At 38.5% G+C, this 23703-nt stretch overlaps 1 long non-coding RNA gene across 1 annotated transcript; it reads left to right on the top strand.

Annotated features, from left to right (window-relative positions):
- Positions 1 to 958: 958 nt before the first annotated feature.
- LOC123388978 lies at positions 959 to 23287 on the top strand. The gene is made up of 3 exons (XR_006603500.1): positions 959 to 2838; positions 14490 to 14640; positions 21657 to 23287. It is a non-coding gene; the product is annotated as an uncharacterized LOC123388978 (long non-coding RNA).
- Positions 23288 to 23703: the final 416 nt, after the last annotated feature.

Here is a 23703-nt window from a genome sequence, read left to right on the forward strand (position 1 = left end):
AATAGCATTTTTTACTTGGAATGTTCTTAAGGCAGTTACAACATTTCCATACAGGCAGCCATCACTGACGCTTTCATATGCTTACTACCAAGCATGATGGGACTTTGGCCCACATGTGTTCCTTCGTAGCCTCCTACAGATGCACGTTGGGTCTCAGGCTAACGGTGGTTCTGATGTGAAAGAAAACCACCTAAAAGACATTCATTCACAGAAATATTATCAGAGATGATATATAAAGGCGAGCTTTCATTTAGAATTTAATAGCTTTTTAGCTCTGTAGAGAATAGAAATCTCCAATAAAATATGTAAAGCTATTCTTAAACTTTTATAATTTAACTTTTAAAAATATTTTTAAAAACACATCATACATTTCATCTTCCCTTCTAGGCTTTAAAAGGTGGAGGGGGGGGCTAGATATTACCTATTTTTCTTTTTTTCCCTTAATAACTGACAGGGACTATAGAAAGGTTAAAAATATTTATTGAATAAAAGGTGCTCTCTCCCATGACTTCTGAAAAACATTAATCATATTCAATAAGAGGGTGCAGTAACTTGGTCAGAGAGCCCTCTATCTGACAGGCATGTGCTTGTTCCAGCATATAAGATTTTTCTCATAGGCCATTCAAAGGTGAAAATAATAAATGCAGGAGAAAATATTTTTGTTCCACATTTTCCTACTGCTGCACATTGTGGAAATTAACATGTGTTTTAGTTTTATCCAGGAAATGCAAGCTGTAGTTAACAATGTAAAAATATAGTAGGCAATTTTAAGATTGTAAAAGCAATTTTGCCTTACAGGAGTAGACTGTTTTCTGCCCTTTTTTTTTTTTTCTTTCTTTTAGAATTTTATGTATTTGACAGAAAGAGAGATAACAAGTATGAGAGAGGCAGGCAAAAAGAGAGGGGAAAGCAGGCTTCCCGCCAAGCAGAGTGCCCAATGGAAAGCCCCCATCCCAGGAGCCTGAGACCATGACCTGAGCCAAAGGCTGAGTGAGGCTTAATCCACTGACCCATCCAGGGGTCCCTGTGTGTTTCATTTAATAGGTCTCATGAGTGAGGCTGAAATTGTTGGTTTGGCTATTCCCAGACCTGCCTGCAGGTGGAGTAAAGCTGAGCTCATAGCTAACCGATGGCATATAATTAGGACTTGTCCTCCCTGGCTTTCCACAACTCTCAAACTTGTTGAAACAAATCAGCAACTCTCACCTGATATCAGCTAGGTGAAGATTCAACCTTCCAGACAATTTTTAAAACTGCATGCATTTGGGAGTCAGTCCAATCTTAAGAATATTTGCAGTGAAGTTGTTCAGAATCCATCATGCTCTGGTTATAGAGTGTTTGGAATCAAATAAAGGGAGAATAGGAAATAAACTTAATTTTTCTTTCTTTTGCTACTTAATTGCTAAAACCGAAATCAATTTCATATCAGTACAAAATAGAATATGAAAATACTAAGTGCCAGGCAACGTAATTCATAACGAATTGGGAAGGACTTTTAAAATTTTCCCCAATTTAAAGCCTACCCAGAGAATTCTCGATTAGGTTAAGAAGACAAAGAGCAATCAATGATTTACTGATTATGATTGGCACATGAAAAATAAAATGACCCACCAAAACTAAAATGGGACCAAAGAGCTATCCTTCAAATGTGAATAAAAATAGTATCAGGCCAAGTAGAACTTAAGGCAGTAAAATTTTTAAATGGTTAAGTGGTTAAAAAAATCAGTACAATCAGTAGTGAATACCTTACAGCATGGACTTATTTTAGCAAAATAATGTGACAATAAAAATACAAAGAAAAAACACTAGAAACATGAGGAATGAAAAAAAAAATCACTGTTGGCATGGATGATTTTCCCTCCCATCAATCAAAGGTAGATCAAAGAGGCAAAAAGAAATTTGTTTAAATATATATTCCTGGGGCCACATAACTCAAAGCTTGAATTTGTATTCGATAGGAAAAGTATATTTAGGATGGTCTGTTTTTAAGCATAGGCTATGATACAGACTCACAGTTCACTTTTGGGGTCTTAAAGTCATCTCAAGAAAATCATGCGTTGGTTCTCCAGAGCAGCTCATACAGAGAGGTTCAACCAGAAGCTTGTATAACTGAGGAAAATCCATCCCATATGTAAAACTGGGGTGGGCAGAGAACATGAACAGTGTTTCAAACAGGAGCCCCAAATCAAAGTCAGAAGGAACAGAATCTCTGGCTGTTAGATGGTAGTTGGTGATCTAGCTACTTTGTGCATGCAAAATTCTGTATACTGTGATCTTGGAGGGACAAGTATCCGTCTGGGTTTTGTTTGTTTAATAATAGCTAGCAATTCTCCAAGCTACAATGGACGAGCCAGCTGGTGATTTGTATCACTTGTAGTGGGCATCTTCTAATAGAGGGCCCAGTGATCGCCGTCTTGGTGTTTGTGCTTTTGTGTAATCCTTCCCCCTCGAGTGTGAGCTGGACCTAGAAACTTGCTTCTAATGAACAGAATACAACAAAAAAGAACTGGGATGTGAACATCTGGATTAAGTCAACAAAAAAGACTGGCTTTTGCCTTGCTTGTTCTAATGGAAATCAGCTGCCTCGCTGTGAGAGGCTCACAAGGCAAAAAAAGGAGGGAGGTTGCTCAGCCAGCTGCCCACAAGGAGCTAATGCCCCCGGGACAACTCGCCCTCAAGGAAATGAATCCTGCAACCGGCTAGCATTCTTGGAAGTGCAGCCTTCGGAATTCAGCCTTGAGGTAGTTCCAGTGCCAGCCAACACCTTGACTACAGTCTCGGGAGAGACCCAGAGGACCCACCTCTGCCCGGTGCCGGGACTCCTGACCCACAGAAATGGTGAGAGAAAGTGTTTTCTTAATGCTGCTTATTAATTTGGGGCTAATTTTTCCAGCAGTTATAAATAACTAATAGAATCATTATTATTAAATTCATGGATCTACCAATGACATAAAAATCCATAGCCCGGGGCGCCTGGCTGGCTTAGTCGGAAGAACATATGACTCTTGATCTTGGGGTTGTGAGTTTGAGCCCATGTTAGGTGTAGAGACTATTTAAAGATAAAAATCTTAAAAAAAAGAATACAGAGCGTACTTTATTGATAAATGTGATACATGAAATAGTTTATTTACAAGCCTTGATATATTTGTTTACAAGGAAAATCTCAACAAAAGTAAGAAAGCACGAATTAAACAGTTCATCTTCTCTAATATGTTTTTATTTTAACTTGCAACAGAAACTCTTTAATTACTTGGAAGTTTTTCTTCTTTTGTGTATATCATACATGCTCAGTGGTGCACAAACTTGCACATACAATTTAAATAATAATTACAAAGTGAATATCCACGGGAACACCGTGCAGGTCAAGAAATAGAACATGCCACTACCAGAAGCCCGTGGTGTGCCTTCCCTGATCACAGCTCCAGAGGTAAACACTATTCTGACATTGGGGGTGCCCACGTTTTGGCTTTATTTTACCACTAATGTGTGTATCATATAATACGTTTACTGTCTCACGCGTCTTTCTCTCTAGCTTAGCCAAATGTCTCGGGTCAGATTCCTCACATAGAAAGGCGAGGAAAGGGATTCAGATGTATGTGATTGCGGAGCTCGTGGTCTCAGGAGAAAGGTGGGGGAGGGAAGCGGGACAGGGATAGGAGCTAAGCAGGGACGAGGTCTCTGCTTCAGCCTGATCCCCAACAGAGCTCTGGAGCATGGAAAGTATGGTGGTGGTCCCACTGAGATACTTGTGACAGCATGTCATAAAAAGTCTTGGCCTGTGTTTATCAAGGGTGCCCTTTTGGCCAAGGGCAATTGTCCAGAGCAGGGGACAGCTGTGAGCCATTAGCAACCAATACAGGAGCTGAGGACTGGAGCCCTGGCCTGGGAAAGGGGTTCTGGACAGCACTCATGATATATTCTGTTTGAGATTCAGCCTTGCTCTTTGTGTTGCTGCAATTCATACATTTTCATTGGCAAATAGCATTCTGTTGTATGAATAAACGCTGTCAGTGAACATTTGGGTTATTTCCAGATTTACCTATGACAAACAAAGAGTACTGCTTTGACTATACTTATCATGTATTCTGTTGGACACATTGTGTCAGCATATACCTAGGAGTGGAATGGCAGCATTACAGGGTATGTGTACCTCTGATTTTACTATTTATAAAAGTTGTTTTCCAGTTTACACCACACAACAGCCTTGTGTGGTAGCTCCAATCGCTTTGCTTCTATTTTTGGACTTTATAGGTGTTAGCCATTCTGTTTAGCTTGTAATGGCATCTCATTAAGGATTTAATGTGTTTTCTTTCTTGATAATAATGATGTTTTCATACATTTTCATATGTACGTTTTCATACATTTATTGGCTCTTTGGAAGTTCTCTTTCTTTTTTTAAAGATTTTATTTATTTGACAGAGATCACAAGTAGGCAGAGGGGCAGGTGGGGAATGGGGTGGAGGGGTAGAAGCAGGCTCCCTGCTGAGCAGAGAGCCCGATGAGGGGCTCGATCCCAGGACCTGACCTGAGGTGAAGGCAGAGGCTTAACCCACTGAGCCACCCAGGCACCCGGAAGTTCTCTTTCTATAAAGTTTTTGTTCAAGTCTTTCAACTAGATTTTTCATAAAATGTCTGTCTTCTCTTATTGAAGATGTCTGACCGACTGATACTTTGTCAGTTCTGTGTGTTGCAAAAATCTCCTTCCATTCTGTAATTGCTCCTTTCAGTATCTTTATGGTGACTTTTAATGAATACAAGTTTTCATTTTATTCAAATCTAGTTTATTAAGCTTTTATCTCATAATTAAGCTTTTTCATGTCTTGTTTGAGAATTTTTTTTTCCTAACCTTGGAATCATGAAATATTTTTTTATATTATTCTATAAAAGCTTTATAGTTTTATCTTTTACTTTTGGGTTTGTTTGGTGTTTTTAGAGGAGGGGAAGGAGCAGAGGGAGAGGTAGAGAGAGAACCTCAAGCAGGCTCCATGCCCAGCACAGAGCCCTGTACGGGGCTCAATCTCACAACCCTGAGATCAGAACTTGAGCCAAAATCCAGAGTCAGATGTTTAACAAACTGAGCTATCCAGGCACCCTTTTACTTTTAGGTTTTAATCCAACTATAATTTATTTTGCATATGGTATGATGTAGGTAACTAGTTTTGTATTTTACCAATAAATAATCAGTTGTCTCCAATTGAAATTTTCCTGGAAAGTTCTTTTTTATCCCATTGATATTAAAGGTCTTATATTGGTCACATAGCAAGTTTCTAGATTTGTATTCCATTTCTGGTCTCTCTGTACTGTTTCAATGGCCTGCTGTCTTAGTTACTATAGTTTTATAATACCTGGTTCATTCAGACCTCCCATCTGGTTCTTCTTGAAGCAGGCCTTCCTTTGTGTTTCCATATAAATTTTTAAATAAGTTTTCCAAGTTCCAAAACCAAGCAAACAAACAAAAACCTTTTTTAAAAAAAAAAATGAGATTATACTGGATCTATTGATCAATTGGGTTTATCTCCCAATTTACTTTGGTCTTCTTCAGTATCTCTTTTTATTACCTTTGTTAAAGTATAATGTACATGGAGAAAAGTAATCAGATTAAAAGCAGATGATGGAATGAATCTTCACAAAGCAGACACATGTAAGTAACCAGCACTCAGACTAAGAAACAGAATACCATCAGCATTCCAGACCCTTATTGTATGTAAGTGTTGGTGTAAATTGTACACCTGAAACTAATATTACACTGAATGTTAACTAATGGGAATTTAAATAAAAACAAACAAAAAAAAAAGAGAGAGAGAGAGAAAGAAATGCAAATTTGGGGGCCCCCCTCCCAGAACTACTGAATCAGAACTGGTGGTAGTAGATTCCAGGAACTTGTGTTACCACAACCTCTCCAGGAATTCTTTTTTTTTTTTTTTTAAATACTAATATACTTGGCACACTACGTTGCATTAGTTTCAGTGTGCAGCAGTGCTCCGTTAATGCTCTGTTCCCCACAAGGGGAGCTGCCAGCTGTCACCATACAACGCTCTTACAATGCCATTGATTCTGTTTCCTATACTGTGCTCTTTATTCTTGTGGCAGGAGTGCCTGCTACAGTTTGGGAAGCTTGTTTTGTTTTTTTTTTTTTCCTTCACTTGGGAAGATCAGAGGTCCGTGAAGCATAGTCAGTACTGAGTGGCATTTGTAGGAAAGCAGTGACATGTTCAGAGCGGATGCACTGTAATTTGCTTATATTTACAAAGGACACCAGCATGAAGCACGCTTTCTGATGATTGTGTAGAGGAGCTAAGCAGCATCAACCACACAGTGCTGGCCAAGGGAGGCTGTTGAGTCTTGATTTCGTACAGGGCCCTCAATCTTCAGAGCTGTCATTGTAACATTTTACACCATGGGAAGAGAGTAATACACTTCTTCGTATTCAAAACAAAAAATTCAAACAAGCAGTTCGGATTCTTTGATTTCAGTAGATCCACAAAGATGAAAGAAAACCTACTTAAGATACATAAAAGAGTATAGTAAAATGATACAGCTAATTCTTTAGATTCTGGGATGTGTTAAAACCTGAGATGATGGGCCCAAAATATAAGGGTTTCCTAAAATCTCCTCAAATAAGGGATAAGCAAACTGTATATCATTGTACTATTTATGCCACAAGTTGCAGAAATAAGTAATAAAATTCACTTAGCATTTACTGATTAAAAAAAAGAAAGAAAGAAAAGAAAAAAAATCCTAGACCCTCAAAACTCCTTTTTTAGCTACCAACTTCACTCATAAAGGGTAAGTAACCACTTTCTTGACTTCTGATATCATATATTAACTTTCTCTGCTTTTGAACTTCATATAAATAGGATCACACAGGATATACTTGGCATTTTTTAAAAAAGATTTTGTTTATTTATTTGAGAGAGAGAGATCACAAGTAGGCAGAGGCAAGCAGAGAGAGAGGGGGAAGCAGGCTCCCTGCTGAGCAGAGAGCCCAATGGGGGACCCAATCCCAGGACCCTGGACCATCATGACCTGAGCCAAAGGCAGAGGCTTTAACCCACTGAGCCACCCAGGTGCCCCATACTTGGCATTTTTCACTCAACATTATGTTTATGAAATCCACCCATATTGTTCGGATAGTTTTGTTCATTCTCATCACTCAAGTGTATATAGTATTCCACAGCATGAATTTACTACACTAGATTAAATCATTCTGTTGTAGATGGACATATGAGTTCTTTCTAACCGGGCCATTACAAATGGTAATAAACATTCCAGTGCATGTCTTTGGAGAGCGCATGCATGCATTTCTACTAAGGATGTAACTGTGACGTAATCGCTAGGTCATAAAGTTTTATCCTTAGTAAATACTGCCAAGCAGTCTTCCAAAATGGATTGTATCAATTTCTACTTCTACTGCAGTATTTGAAAATTCTAGTCAATTCACAGGCTCATCAGTTCTTCATATAGCCTATTTCACTTTAGCTGTTCTGGGAACACACAGTGGTATCATATTGTGGTTTTAATTTGCATATTCCTGATATGCAGCCTTTCATATGTTTATTGGCCTTCCACTAGCCCTCTGTAAAGGCTCTGTGCCCGTCTTTTCCCATTTTATAAGAAGTTATCTGTCTTTGGCTTATTGATTTATGAGAGTTTCATCATCTGAATCTATTAAGTTCTTGAGTTCTGCACTTTGGCTGGAGTGTGCCAAAATTTTGTACAGTGTGGAAATTCTAGGTAATCCAAATCTTTTTGGTTCTTAGAATTCAAAATGAGAATTTCAATAATGAAGGATACCTGAAGCCATTGTAGGTATTTTTGTTGATTCTGGCTTCTGGTTCCTCATTTCCTGGTAAGCTTGATCATTATGCTAACGACCCATATTGCTGAGATTTCTGACACCTAAAATGGGGTCTTCTTCCTCCAGAGAGGAACTGTGTTTGATAAGTACCTTGATGGGCATAATGCTTTTTTGGACCATCCGGGTGAGGTGAATTGGAGTCACAAACCCACAATCCCTACCAGCATGTGCTTGTAACTTCCCTAGGATTGGGTTTTCTTTTATTTACTCCCTCTGCACTATTCAGCATCAAAGTATTTTTCTTTTTCTGGGGGTGGGGATTAGAGAGGGAAAGCCAGGGTTTACTTCTGGTTCATTCTTAATCTGAGGAAATAGCCTTTTGGGATCCTAGCCTTATGGGGGGGAAGGTTTCCTATGATACTCTCCATCTTTGCCAGAATTTAGACTTGAATTTAGACTTGAATTCTGAACTTGTGGACCCTGAGAGGACATAAAAAATAAAAACCAAGATTTTTTAGTTGGCAGATATTCTCAGAGGCAAAAGCAACATCTGTGTTCTGCTTTTCCCCTCTGAATTTCCATATTCATTTAGATTTTGGCCTGATAAAGCCTTCCTATCTTACCATCTTTTTCATGTTCTTCAGACTTTTGAAATCCTTGCACATTTTTTAGTTGTTTTCATCTGGAGGATTAGCCTGAATAGTCTAGCCTGCTTACCCAAAATAAGACTTTTTGAAGTTTTAAGAGGAAGGGAATCTCTTAAATGAGATCACTAAAATAGTTCAATAAACAATTAAAACAAGATCCATTAATATAAAAAATATATAGGATGTAGTCAGTTCTGCATGTTAGAGGTAAATCTATAGCAACAAATAATTTTAATATTCAAAAAGGAGAAAAGAATTGCATTATTTGCAATTTTAGAAAAAGAATCCAAATCCTAAGCAAAGTGGAATTTAAAAATGATAAAGATAAATAAAGGATAAAAAATATATGTAAGTAGGGATGCCTGGGTGGCTCAGTTGGTTGGACGACTGCCTTCAGCTCAGGTCATGATCCTGGAGTCCCAGGATCGAGTCCCACATCGGGCTCCCAGCTCCACGGGGAGTCTGCTTCTCTCCCTGACCTTCTCTTCGCTCATGCTCTCTCTCACTCTCACTGTCCCTCTCTCAAATAAGTAAATAAAAAATCTTTAAAAAATATATATGTGTAAGTAAAAGCTGATTCTTTGGCAGTGAAGAAAGAGGTAAGAAAGACAAAGTTAACTAATGGGGAAAACAACACAAAATAAAATTAAAGGTAAAGGAGAGGGGCTCCCGGGCGGCTCAGTGGGTTAGGCCTCTGCCTTCGGCTCAGGTCATGATCTCGGGGTCCTGGAATCAAGCCCCACATCAGGCTCTCTGCTCGGCGGGGAGCCTGCTTCCCCCCACCCCTCTCTGCCTGCCTCTCTGCTTACTTGTGATCTCTGTCAAATAAATAAATAAATAAAATCTTAAAAAAAAAAAGATAAAGGAGATATGACACTGATAGAAATTTGCAACTGTAGGCTACCATTAGGCAGCTGTCATTTTCAAGGTCTCCACTGGACCACCACTGCCTGCTCCTCTCCCCCAGAGCTCCTGGGGCATAGGCATTTGAGAGGAATGGCAGGAGATGAAGTCAGGAAGGTCCAAACCTTTCTGCTCTGAAGGCAGGCAGAACAGGTCCATTTATGTTGATACCTACACTTGACAAAAACATCACCGGGAAGATATAAGCATTACAAATTTGGGGGCCTCCAAGACTACCCTCAGTTTTGAGGATTCTCTACAAGGATTCACAAGACTCAACATATAGTTGTGCTCATGGCAATGATTTATTAGAGTGAAAGGATACAAAGCAAATAAACAACGGGAGAAAGCATATGGAGTGAAGTCCAGAGATAACCAAGCACAAGCATCCTAGAGTCCTCTCCAGTGGAAATACACAAACATGCTTCATCCCTCCAGACAATACTGGTGAAGTATTGTCCTCCAGAGATGCTCATTAGGGATCTGTGTCCAAGCATTTTATTGGGAGTTGCTCACATAGGCAGCCTCTTCCTGGTACATATCAAAATTTCAGACTCCTACAGGGAAAGCAGGTGTTCAGCACAAACCAATATTGCTTGTGCAAACAGTGTAGGCACAGTAAACAACCTTTATCACTTAGGGAACAGTGGGAACCCTTTTCAAATCCAAGTTCCGGGCGCCTGGGTGGCTCAGTGGTTAAGCCGCTGCCTTCGGCTCAGGTCATGATCTCAGGGTCCTGGGATCGAGTCCCGCATCGGGCTCTCTGCTCAGCAGGGAGCCTGCTTCCTCCTCTCTCTCTCTCTGCCTGCCTCTCTGCCTACTTGTGATTTCTCTCTGTCAAATAAATAAATAAATAAATCTTTAAAAAAAAAAAAAAATGCTTCAAATCCAAGTTCCCAGGAACCAGCCACGGGCTAACCCTGTAAGCAGGTCTTGCAAGATAGCTGTCTCAGACCTACTATGTTAATTCTTCCCTACACAGAATTTTATAAGAAGGAAAATCATCATTCTTAACTAATATTATTTGTTTCTAGAAAATACAAAAGGGGCCACCCAGGTGGCTCAGTTGGTTAAGCATCAGCCTTCAGCTCAGGTCATGATCCCAGGGTCCTGGGATGGAGCTCCACATCGAGTTCCCTGCACAGCAGGGAGTCTGCTTCTCCCTCTCACACTTTCTCTCCCCTCGCTTGTGTGCTCTCTCTCAAATAAATAAAATCTTTAAAAAAATTATATACATATATATATATAATTTTTTTTAAGATTTTATATATAAAAGAATCATCTGGCAAGGTGTTAAAATGAATGAGTTTATAAATATGGCTTAATATAAAATATATAAAAAATCAATAACATTTTTCTATACTAACAGCAACCTGTACAAAAACAAACAAAATGGGTCCTGTTTGCAATGGCAATTAAAACACACATAATGTTTGGGAATAATCTTAACAAGGTATATTGTGACACATGAAGAGGAAAATACAAATTACATTAAAAATATAAAATAGGGGCGCCTGGGTAGCTCAGTTATTAAGTGTCTGCCTTTGGCTGGGATCATGGTCTCAGGGTCCTGGGGTTGAGTCCTGCATGAGGCTTCCTGCTCCTCCAGGAGCCTGCTTCTCCCTCTGCCACCCACCTGCTTGTGTTCCCTCTCTCGCTGTGTCTTTCTCTGTTAAATAAATAATAAATAAATAAATAAATCTTAAAATATATAAATATAAGTACACACACACACACACATATATATATAGAGAGGCACCTGGGTGGCTCAGTCAGTTGTCTCCCTTTGGCTTAAGTCACGGTCCTGGAGTCCTGGGATCGAGCCTCGAGCCTCACATAGGGCTCCCTGCTCAGCAGGAAGTCTGTTTCTCCCTCTTCCTCTGTCCCTACCACCCTCACTCCTGCTCTCTCTTGCTCACTCTCTCTCAAATTAAAAAAAATATATATATATATAGACATATGAATGACTTGGAAATTGGCCAGGTATTTATTCCTGATTAAGATGACTGAACATGAAAATAACTATGTCTGAATTTGATTTGTGAGTTTAATGTAACCCAATCAAAATCTCTATTGCTTTGAGTTCCTTCTTTAAAAGAAAAATATGGTAAGACTGATGAATCACAGACCTGTACCCCTGAAACAAATAATACATTATATGTTAATGAAAAAATAAAATAAAATAAAAAAGAAAAGAAAAATATGTTTTTGCCTACATTGACAAAATGATCTGAAAGTTTATTTGGAAAATAAAAAGGGAAGAAATTCTGAAAAAAAAAAAAAAGAGTTGTGGGAGGATTAGTTCTATTCTGTTTTAATCGTCTTACAAAGATAAGGTAATTAAGACAATATAGTATTTGTACAAAGGATAACTAGATCAACAAAACAGGTCCAAATATAGATCTTACTATCGAATGACAAAAAATGCATCATAAATCAATGAAGAAAAGAAAGATTAGTGAATATATGATAGGCAAATAACTGTTTAACAATTTGAAATGAGGCCCTAATTTGTCTTTGGAGAAATACAAGCATGTCCTATCTTTTTATCACTTTAAATGGCCATTCTGTACTACCTAATTAAAGCCCCGATAGGTTTGGCTTTGAAAAGAATTTACGGTTTACAGTATTAGATGCTACTTCTGTCATGTCCAAACAATAGCTAAAATAAAAGTGCTAATAAGCCTAGGGAAAGTATAACAAAGGGTTAATATCTTCATTAGAAAATTAAGATCTATTTTTACATGAGGCAGAAGCTATAGTAGAAAAATAACCTCTCAAAGGTCACATGGCCTTAAGTAAGCTATGTGGCTCTTCTGAGACTCAATTTCCTTCTTCCTTGCAGGGTGTGACAAGGATTAAAAATATACATAAAGCTTTGAGCACAGTCTTTGACGTATTATAGCTGCTAAACAAATGGTAGCTAGTTAGTAGAGGTGGTAGTAGTGGTCATTAACAGTGAGAGCTCACAGAATAAGAAAATGTTAAGTTCCCAAAAGACAAATCTTTAAGAATGTGAACAGAAATTCTCCAAAGATGAAATAAAACTCTTAATCTGGGACAAATGCTCAACCTCACCAAAAGTCAAAGCAATGCAAATTGAAACCATAAGGTAACATTCGAAAACATCTTAATAACATTTAATAAATAAAACATCCAATACCCAGGTCTGAGAGGGTTCCTGGAATTGGTATTTTCATACATTAATGATAATATACAAGTTGGTATAACCCTCTTAGAAAGTGATATGAAAGTATGTACTATCATTTCAAAAAAAAGATCATATTATTTGATTCAGTGCTTTCATGTCTAACATTCAGTACTAGAACAGAATCCCAAACGTGGAAATGCTACATGCAAGAAGGATGTTACGTGTAGTTATTGTCAAATAATGGAAACAACCAGCAATGGGAAGAATGATTGGGATTTCCTCCAAGGAATCATGGTTACAGTGATACTACATACAAAATACAGTAAGAGAGAAAAACAGGACCCAACATTTTCAGTGTATTGCAGTCAAAACTGGAAGGATATATTTCAAGTTGAAAACAAACATTAGAGTGATATAATTATGGAAAATTATTACTTTTATAATTTAAAACTTATAGTTAATTGAAACTAGGTTTTCCTGACTATTTCCAAATGGGTTCTTTCTCATATAAATGACATCAGAGGGGCACCTAGGTGGTTCAGTCAGTTAAGCCTCTATCTTTGGCTCAGGTCGTGATCCTGGAGTCCAGGGATGGAGCTCTGAGTCAGGCTCCCTCCTCAGGGGGGGCCGGCTTCTCTCTCTGCCCCTTTCCCCTCAAATAAATAAATAAAATCTTTACAAAAAATAAATTACACCAGAATTTAATGTCAAAACTCTTGACAAAAGCTGACAGACTGATTTTTCTATATTGCTCCTCTAGATGGAGCACAAGTACTTAAAATGTTATAACCATACATGCAGTCCAGAATTTTAGAGCTCACAACTTTAAAGATAATCTAGTGTGTTTTCTTTAATGTTAGGAATATACAGAAGGCACCCCCTAGCTACAAAACATTTATTTATTTATTTATTTATTTAAAAAGAGATTTTATTTATTTATTTGACAGAGATCACAAGTAGACAGAGAGGCAGGCAGAGAGAGAGAGGGAAGCAGGCTCCCTGCTGAGCAGAGAGCCTGATGCAGGACTCAATCCCAGGACCCTGAGATCATGACCTGAGCCGAAGGCAGAGGCTTAACCCACTGAGCCACCCAGGCACCCCTATTTATTTATTTTATTAGCACTGCTTTTACATGAGCTAGACTTTCTCACACTGAGTATATAGTCTTGTTGAGTGGAAGTTCCCAATAGAGAGGAAGATGATAACGGGGAAAATAATCAAGGATGCAAACTTTTCTGAAAGCCCTAATATTACTTACATAGAATCATAATCTAATAACTATCCCCTGAAACGTTAAAAAAAAAAAAAAAAAAGCTGTCAGCTTATTTAATGGTTTTGCTTTTTGTTTTTGTTTTTGTTTTTGTTTTTGGTATCCTGGTAAGGCTGGGCTCCACAGAGGAAAAGGTGAGAATTTTTTACTTTCATGTGTGGTTAATTGACTAGGGGGTCCACCTGCCAGGGCAAATCTGATCAAGGATCCACTTTGGGGCCTGAAATGTGTCTCTGGTGATGCCAATGGCAACAAGAGCTGGGTTTGGCTTTGGACAGTCCTTGGGTTACTTCTGGCCTGCTAGCTCTGAGTTCACTCTAAACGTTCTCAACTGTTTGTTGGATTTAAATTTTAAGACCATAATTAAGATGCATAATCTCTTTCTTATAACCCAGTTTTGCCACAAAGCCATTTGGAACCAAGAACAAAATGAAGAGCCACAGCTTCCTCAGAACTATTCCTCTATCTCTCTATACCTAGACCACAACAAAGGCATCAGAAGATAGGCATGGTAGGAGACTGAGAACTTTTTTTCTGGCACTTTGACTGACAGGGAAAAACCTTCTCAGGTATCATAAGAAATATTATTAGTAGCTCTCTGGGCTCCTAGATAAAGGAGCAGAAGGTAGGACCCCTTCTCATGGAATCCAGAGGTAGAAATGGTCTGTAAAACTTTTCTATTTGGGGATAGCTTGTTCACGAGTCTTATTCCTGTGTTAGGTGCAGTGTAATGGATGAAATAAAAAGCCAGGATCCACAAAGGGAGGAGGCAAGATGGCAAACCAGTAGGGGACCCTGTTTCAGCTTGTCCTCTGAATTTAGCTGGATATCTACCAAACCATCTTAAACACCCATGAAATCAGCCTGAAATGTAAGTGTATATGTATGTGTGTGTGTGTGTATATATATACATGTATGTGTATATATATATATATCTGGATCTCTAGAAGCAGAAAAGCAACCTCTTTTTGGATGTGTAGGATGTGTAGAGTAATGAATCTCCCAGGAGATATCAGAAGATAAACAGAATGGGGGGGGGAGCATCCATAAGCAGGCTCCTGGAACGTGATATTACATCACAGCACAAAATTGGAACGCTTAGGAATCTACCCAGAGACGTCTCTCTGAAAGGGGCTCTGGAAATGACATTGTGGACTTGGGATACAAGGAGCCGCAGAGCGAAACGGGGGTCCCTGAACCAGTAAAGTATGTATGCTATGGAGCCAGGAAGGGTTATGGTCAGCCAGCCCAGGAAGGGACTCAGCTCAGATCGCCATAAACCTCAAACTGGGCCTGTCGATAATTGCTCTTCTCTTGGGCAGCCTGAAAAAAATCTTCATCCTGCACCTGGGACCTGGCAAAAACTTGCAAAGTGGTGGCAGCCCAGAAAGGTTTTACAGTGGTGCACAGACATGGTCCAGGAGCTTCGGGTGTTCCCGTGAGCCTGCGGCTGCTCACAATTTTGGAAGCACAAAGGGTAGTGTCACTCCTGGGCGCCTGGGACTACCTCTGAGAGAGTTGCTGTGGGCACACACAGGGGTCGGCTGTGGTTTTCAGTGGTGAATGCAGAAGCGGAGACTGTTTGCCCTGGAGGGTTTATTAAAGGGCAGACTATGATTTTTCTGCTCTGAGCCAGAGGTTTGGATGTGGCCATTTTTGCTCTGTCCTCTAAAGAGGAGTAAAAAGCCCCCAGGTAACAAAAGTCACACAGAAGACCAGTTTCTGCATAATCCATCCCCTTGACAGGCAGCAGGGCAACTTTGCACAGGCAGGGTTATCTGATAAACAGCCCAGCAAGACCCTTCCCCAGAAGAAAAGCTGGAAGAACAGGTGGATGACAATCCTATGGATCCCATAGACTGTAAAATCCCAACACCAGGGGAAAATTATATAGAGAGTTCCAGGTGTCACCTCATGACTTGTTTATTTTTCAGATTAAATTCTCCTTTTCTTTTTATTTTTTTTCTTTTCTTATGCTTTTTCCTCTGTTTTTTTTCCTTTTTATCTTCTCATTTCAACTACTTGCTTATTATATCAACTTATATTTTGTAGTAGCTTTTTAACTTGTATTTTTTCACATCTATATTTTTTATAGATATATGCCATGTTGTAGTCTTTTCACTATTCAATTTTACCACTCTCTCTCTCTCTCTGTGTATGTATACATATATGTATACATACACACACACAAGTGTTACTTTCCTTATAATTTTGAGACGTAGTGTCCTTTAACACAGACCAAAATACACCCAGGGACAACTGAAACATCCTGATTTGTCAACACTGAGAGATGTCCTCCCAATCCCTCCCTACCTTCTTAAAAAATTTGAAATTTTTAAAATCTTATACTTGTGCTTTATTTTGGCTTTGTTTTTTTTTGTTTTGTTTTGTTTTGTTTTGTTTTGTTTTTGGTAGTAGCTTCAGACCACTCTGGATTTTGCTAGGGTGAATCTTACTTGGGTCATGGTTGATATTTTGGACTCTGCTTATTCACTCAACCATCCCTCAACAGAATGATTAGGAGTAGGAACTCTCAACAAAGAAAATAAGCAGAGACAATGTCCTCTGTCACAGAACAATGGATATGGATATAAGGAAGATGTCAGAGATAGAATTCAGGAGAGTAATCATAATGTCACTAGCTAGGCTTGAAAAAAAAGCATTAGTGACAATATAGAAATTCTAAGAGCAGAAATGAGATCAATCAGGCTGAATTTAAAAATGCTATGAATGAGATGCAGTCTAAACTGGATACTGTAACAGCCAGGGTAAATGAGGCAGAAGAGAGAATTAGTGATCTAGATGATAAGCTGATGGAAAGGAAGGCAGTTGAGGAAAACAGAGATAGGCTACTAGCAGTAAGTGAGAAGAGGTTTGGAGAGATTAATGATACCATGCAATGTTCCAATCTCAGAATTACTGGAATCCCCAAGGAGGTGGGGGGGGTGGTTAGAAGGTATATTTCAGCAAATCATAGCTGAGAACTTCCCTAATCTGGGAAGGAAACAAGCATTCGAGTCCAAGAGATAGAGAGGATCTCTCCCAAAATCAATAAAAATAGATCAATACCCCAACATATAATAGTGAAACTTGCAAATTTTACAACAAAGGAAGTAGTCCTGGGAATACCCAGGCAGAGGAGGTTCCTTACATATGGAGGGAGGAATATAAGAATAATGTCAGACCTGTCCACAGAAAGCTGGCAACCCAGAAAGGGCTGCCAGGACATATTCAAGGTGCTAAATGAAAAGAATGTACAGGGGTGCCTGCGTGGCTCAGTGGGTTAAAGCCTCCGCTTTGGGCTCAGGTCATGATCTCAGGGTCCTGGGATCGAGATCCGCATTGGGCTCTCTGTTCAGCAGGGAGCCTGCTTCCCCCTCTCTCTCTGCTTGCCTCTCTGCCTACTTGTGATCTCTCTCTCTGTCAAATAAATAAATTTTTTAAAAAAATCTTAAAAAATAATGCAGCCAAGAATACTTTATCAAGCAAGGCTGTCATTCAGAATGGATAGAGAGATAAAGAGCTTTTAGGACAGGCAGAAACTGAAAGAATACATGACCACCAAGCCTGCCCTGCAAGAAATATGAAGAGGCATTCTGTAAGGAAAGAGAGACTGCAAGAGTCACATGGACCAGAAGGAAAAATGTATAGAAACAGGAACTTTACAGGCAATACAATGGCCCTAAATTCTATCTTTCAATAATTACTCTGAATGTAAATGGGCTGAATGCTCCCATGAAAAGACACAGGGATTCAGACTGGATAAAAAACAAGGGCCCATCCATACGCCATCTACAGAAGTCTCATTTTGAACCTAAAGATGCCTCCAGATTAAAAGCAAGGGGATGGAGAACCACTTACTAATGAGCTCAAAAGAAAGCTGGGGTAGCAATCCTCATTTCAGGTGAATTAGATTTTAAATCAAAGACTATAGTAAGAATGTAGAGGGACACTATATCATACTTAAATGGTCTGTCCAACAAGAAAATCTAACAATTGTAAATACCTATGACCCCAACATGGGAGCAGCCAAATATATAAACCAATTAGTAACCAAAATAAAGAAACATTTTGATAATAATATATTAATAGTAGGAGACCTCAATATTCCAGTCACAGCAATGGACAGATCATCCAAGGAGATCAACATAGAAACAAGAGCTTTGAATGATGCGTTGGACCAGATGGACTTCATAGATATATACAGAACATTCCATCCTGAAACAACAGAATACTTATTCTTCATGAGTGCACATGGACTTTCTCCAGAGTAGACCACATACTGGGTCACAAATCAGGACTCAACCAATTCCAAAAGATTGAGATTATTTCCTGCATATTTTCAGACCACAATTCTTTGAAACTGGAACTCAACAACAAGAAGAAGTTTAGAAGGAACTCACTTGGAAAGGAAAACACTTGGAAGTTAAAGTATACCCTGCTAAAGAATGTTTGGGTCATCAGGAAATTAAAGAATAACAAACAATTCATTGAGACTAATGAGAATGAAAACACACTGGTCCAAAATCTATGGGATACTGTAAAGATGGTCCCAACATCGAAATACAAACCCATACAAGCCTCCCTCAAGAAAAGAGAAAAATCCCAAATGCACAAGCTAACATTACACCTAAAAGACCTGGAGAAAGAACAACAGATAAAACCTAAGCCAAGCAGGAGAAGAGAAATAATAAAGCATGGAGCAGAAATCAGTGAATAGGAACAACAACAAAAAAAAACACCAGTAGAACAGATCAACAAGACTAGAAGTTGATTCAAGAATTAATAAGACTGATAAGCATCTGGCCAGACTTATCCAAAAGTAAAGGGAAAGGACCTAAATCAAGAAAATTATGAATGAAAAGGGAGAGATCATGACTACCACCAAGGAAATAGAGACAATTGTTAGATCATATTACCAGCAGATATGTGCCAATAAACTAGGCAATCTGGAAGAAATGGATGCATTCCTGGAAATTTATAAGCTACCAAAACTGAAAAAGGAAGAAATAGAAAATCTAAATAGGCCAACAACCACTAAAGAAATTGAAGCAGTAATCAGAAACCTCCCCCAAAACAAGAGTCCAGGACAAGATGGACCAGGAGAATTGTACCAAATATTTAAAGAAGCAATAATACCTACTCTACAGAAGCTGTTGCAAAAAACAGAAATGGATGGAAAACTTCCAAATTCATTCTATGAGGCCAACGTTACCCTGATCCCAAAACCACACAAAGACCCCTTCAAAAAGGAGTATTACAACCAATATCCCTGATCAATATGGATCGCAAAATACTCAGAAAGATCCTAGCCAGGAGGATCCAACAGTATATTAAAAGGATTATCCAGCACAACCAGGTAGGATTTATTCCCAGGATGCAGGGGTGGTTCAACATTTGGAAATCAATCAACATGATAGAACACATTAATAAAAGAAAAGACAGGAACCATATGATCCTCTCAGTTGATGCAGAAAAAGCATTTGACAAAATACAGCATCTTTTCCTGACTAAAACTCTTCAAAGTATAGGGATAGAGGAAACATACCTCAATATCATAAAAGCCATCTATGAAAAGTCCACAGTGCATATCATTCTTAATGGGGAAAAACTGAGAGCTTTTTTTTTAGGGTGAGGAACATGACAGAGATGCCCATTCTCACCACTTTTATTCAACATAGTACTAGAAGAACTATCCTCAGCAGTCAGAGAACAAAAAGAAGTAAAAGGCATTCAAACTGACAGAGAAGTAAAACTCTCTCTCTCTTTGCAGATGACATGATACTTTATGTGGAAAACCCAAAAGTTTCCACCCTCAAATTACTAGAACTCATACAGCAACTCAGCAATATAGCAGGATATAAAATCAATGCACCGAAATCAGTTGCATTATATATGTAACGGAAGAAAGAGGAATTAAGGAATCAATTCCATTTACGATCACACCAAAAACCATAAGATACCTAGGGATAAACCTAACCAAGGAAGAAAAGGGTCTATACTTCAGAAACTACAGAATGCTTATGAAAGAAATTGAGGAAGACACAAAGAAATGTAAAAACATTCCATGCTCATGGATTGAAAGAATAAACATTGTGAAAATGTCTATGCTGCCCAGAGCAATCTAGACTTTCAGTGTAATTTCTATCAAAATACCTTTGACATTTTTCACAGAGCTAGAACAAACAATCCTGAGATTTGTATAGAACCAGAAAAGACCCTGAATTGCCAGGGGAGTGTTGAAAAAGAAAACCAAAGCTGGGGTCATCACAAAGCCTTATTTCAAGCTATATTACAAGGCTGTGATCATCAAGATAGCATGGTATTGGCATGAAAACAGACACATAGATCAGTGGAACAGAATACAGAACCCAGAAGTGAACCCTCAACTCTATGGTTATCTAATCTTTGGAAACGCAGGAAAGACTGTCCAATGGAAAAAAGACAGTCTCTTCAATAACTGGTGTTGGGAAAATTGGACAGTCATATGCAGAAGAATGAAACTGGATCATTCTCTTACACGATACACAAAGAAACTCAAAATGGATAAAAGACCTCAATGTGGGACAGGAATCCCTCAGAATCCTAGAGGAGAACATAGTAACTTCTTCAACATTGGGCACAGTGACTTATTTCAAGACACTCTCTAAAGGCAAGGGAAACAAAAACAATCATGAACTTCTAGGGCTTCATCAAGATAAAAAGCTTCTTCACAGCAAAGGAACAGTCAACAAAACTAACAGGCAACCCATGGAATGGGAGAAAATATTTGCAAATGACATTACAGATAAAAGGTTGGTATCCAAGAGCTACAGAGAACTTCTCAAACTCAACACCCCAAAAAACAAATAATCCAGTCAAGAAATGGGCAGAGGATGTGAATGGACACTTCTCCAAAGAAGACATACAAATGGCTAACAGACACATGAAAAAAATGTTCAACATCACTAGACATCAGGAAAATACAAATGAAAACCACAATGAGATGCCACCTTACACCAGTTAGAATGGCAAAAATTAACAAGACAGGAAACAACAAATATTTGTGAGATGTAGACAAAGGGGAACCCTCTTACACTGTTGGAGGGAACGCAAGCTGGTGTAGCCACTCTTGAAAACAGTATTGGGGTTCCTCTAGACATTAAAAATAGAACTAGCCTAGGACCCAGCAATTGCACTACTAGGTATTTACCTCAAAGATACGGATGTAGTGAAAAGAGGGGCACATGCACCCTAAGGTTCATAACAGCAATGTCCACGATTACCAAACTGTGGAAAAAGCTAAGATGCCCTTAAACATATGGATAAAGAAGATATGGTTCATATATACAATGGAATATTACTCAGCCATCAGAAAAGATGAATGCCTACCATTTTCATCAACATGGATGGAACTGGAGGAGATCATGCTAAGTGAAATAAGTCAAGCAGAGAAAGACAATTATCATATGGTTTCATTCATATGTGGAATGTAAGGAATAGCACAGAGGACCATAGGGGGAGAACAGGAAAACAAAATGGGAAGAAACCAGAGAGGGAGACTAACCATGAGAGACTCTGGACTCCAAGAAACAAACTGAGGGTTACAGAAGGGAGGTGGGGTGGGGAGATGGGGTAACTAAGGGATGGCTATTAAGGAGGACACGCGTGATGAGCACAGGGTCTTATACACAACTAATGAATCAGACACTACATCAAAAACTAATGATGTACTCTATGGTGGCTAACTGAACATAATAAAAAAATTTTTTTAAAGGTGGGCACATGATGTGATGAGCACTGGGTATAAGACTGATGGATCACTGAACTCTACCTTTGAAACTAATAATACACTACATGTTAACTTAATTTAAATTAAAAATAAAATAATTTTTTTTTTAAACCCAGGATCCAGGACTTCCATCCCAGCTGTGGACCCGCTGCCAAAATGGAGGCTCTGTGCCTCACCACCTGCCCAAAGGCTCTCCTTCACCCATCTTTTTTGACATTTCTTTCTCCTCCTCCCCCCTTTCTCCTCATAATAGTAATAATAATAATTCTATTATATAAAGTTTATAAAATATTATAAAATATAAAATATTTACATTATAGAATGCTACCCCCCAAACAGAAGCAAAACTAAAATAATGCCATATTCCTACAACCAAGCAATTACCATTATTAACACCTTAGTGTACGTCCTCCCAAATATTTGTGTGTGTGTCTGTTACCAAAATGAGACTGTTATCTGCTGTTTTATTATCTTCTTATTTTACTTAATATTTCCCAGCTTTCCATGTCAACACATTTTCATCTTGTCTGACACTTATCCCAGATTCAAATTCCACAATTTGTTCCCAAAATGACAACCCAATCCAAGGCCATGTTTTGCCTTCATGTCCCTTAAGTGTCTGGATCTAGCACAGTCCCTCTTTTTTCTTTTAATGACTCTTACTTGTTAAAGAGACCCAGTCAGTTGTCCTCTCTCTCAGCTTGCCAGCTTGCCACCTTGTCAGGCCATTAAGCTTGTTCTTCAAGCCCTGAAATTGAAACCTGAGAGTTAAAGAGTTGATGAATTTAAGCTTTTATTTTAGCTAGGATATATAACAGATGATATTGTGCTTCATGTGGCATTTTCAACCTATCACAGAAATACATTATTAATATACATTAGTACATACGAACACATCCCATATTTGACAAGTGATATATTATTATAAAATATTAACTAATTGCTGCCCTAATCCCTGAGTTAGGATAGGAACTGGAGACTTTTACCAGTAATTAATACCCTTTGTACCCCTTACGACAATAATATGAGCTTTGTGGTATTATTTTGTCCTTAACATGTCTAGCTCCTAGCAATAATATACCTAAATGTATTCATAACAACTGAACATCCTTGACAAAATCAATAATTTTAATAGAGGGGACAAAATGACGATTTTCCAATTTTATCATTCCTTCTACATTCTGATGCTGGCTTTTTTCTGTGAAATAGAATTTTCCCTCATCAGTTGGAGCTGTACCATTACTCTAAGATATATTTACTACAGGAAAATTGGATAAATATTTAATTATCTTTAGTTACCCATTATCAAAGTAAGAAGTCAATATACAGGTCATCTCAAAATGATGACCTATGAGGTCTTTTGACTTTCTCTTTTGTATCTTTATATAAAGACATGTGGACTTTATCAAATCCACTGGATAATTATTTTTTTGATGTTCAAATTGTAACTTTGGGCAGTGGCTGGACTCCCTATTTTTAGTTTTTTTTTTTTACCATAAGTTTTACAGATAAAATTTCTTCCTCCAGACTCTATCCTAATCTTCAATGTATGCTTAATATTTTTTTTTTGCCAGTGTTCTTCTCTGTCATTAATTTAGGTAACACTCTTTATTATATATCTGTGTTTTGTTGCATGTAAACAATTTTCAACCTTTTGATTGTCAGCTCAACAATTCATGATCATAAAAAGTATTTACCTCCAGGGGCGCCTGGGTGGCTCAGTGGGTTAAAGCCTCTGCCTTTGGCTCAGGTCATGATCCCAGGGTCCTGGGATCGAGCCCCACATCAGGCTGTCCGCTCCGTGGATAGCCTGCTTCCTCCTCTCTCTCTTTCTGCCTGCCTCTCTGCCTACTTGTGATCTCTGTCTGTCAAATAAATAAATAAATAAAATCTTTAAAAAAAAAAAAAGTATTTACCTCTGGTCTGCCACATCAGTAGTTTTAGTCCATTACCTCTATAATTTTGAAAATCGTATCGCTATTGTTTCTTCTACTGTCTTTGTCTTCATGGAGAGGTAGGCAGAACCAAGGTCTGATGGGTTTTATACACCAAGTTGAAAATTTTTGCCTTTAACCTGAGGCAGTGGGAAGACACTGACCAGGGAAGGGGAGTATAATGATCAGATCTCCTTTTTGGAATGACCATTCAGGCTATAATATGGAG

Source organism: Mustela putorius, unplaced genomic scaffold, assembly GCF_011764305.1.
Source record: "Mustela putorius furo isolate JIRA1106 unplaced genomic scaffold, ASM1176430v1.1 tig00000129_pilon_pilon_pilon, whole genome shotgun sequence".
Taxonomy (NCBI): domain Eukaryota; kingdom Metazoa; phylum Chordata; class Mammalia; order Carnivora; family Mustelidae; genus Mustela; species Mustela putorius.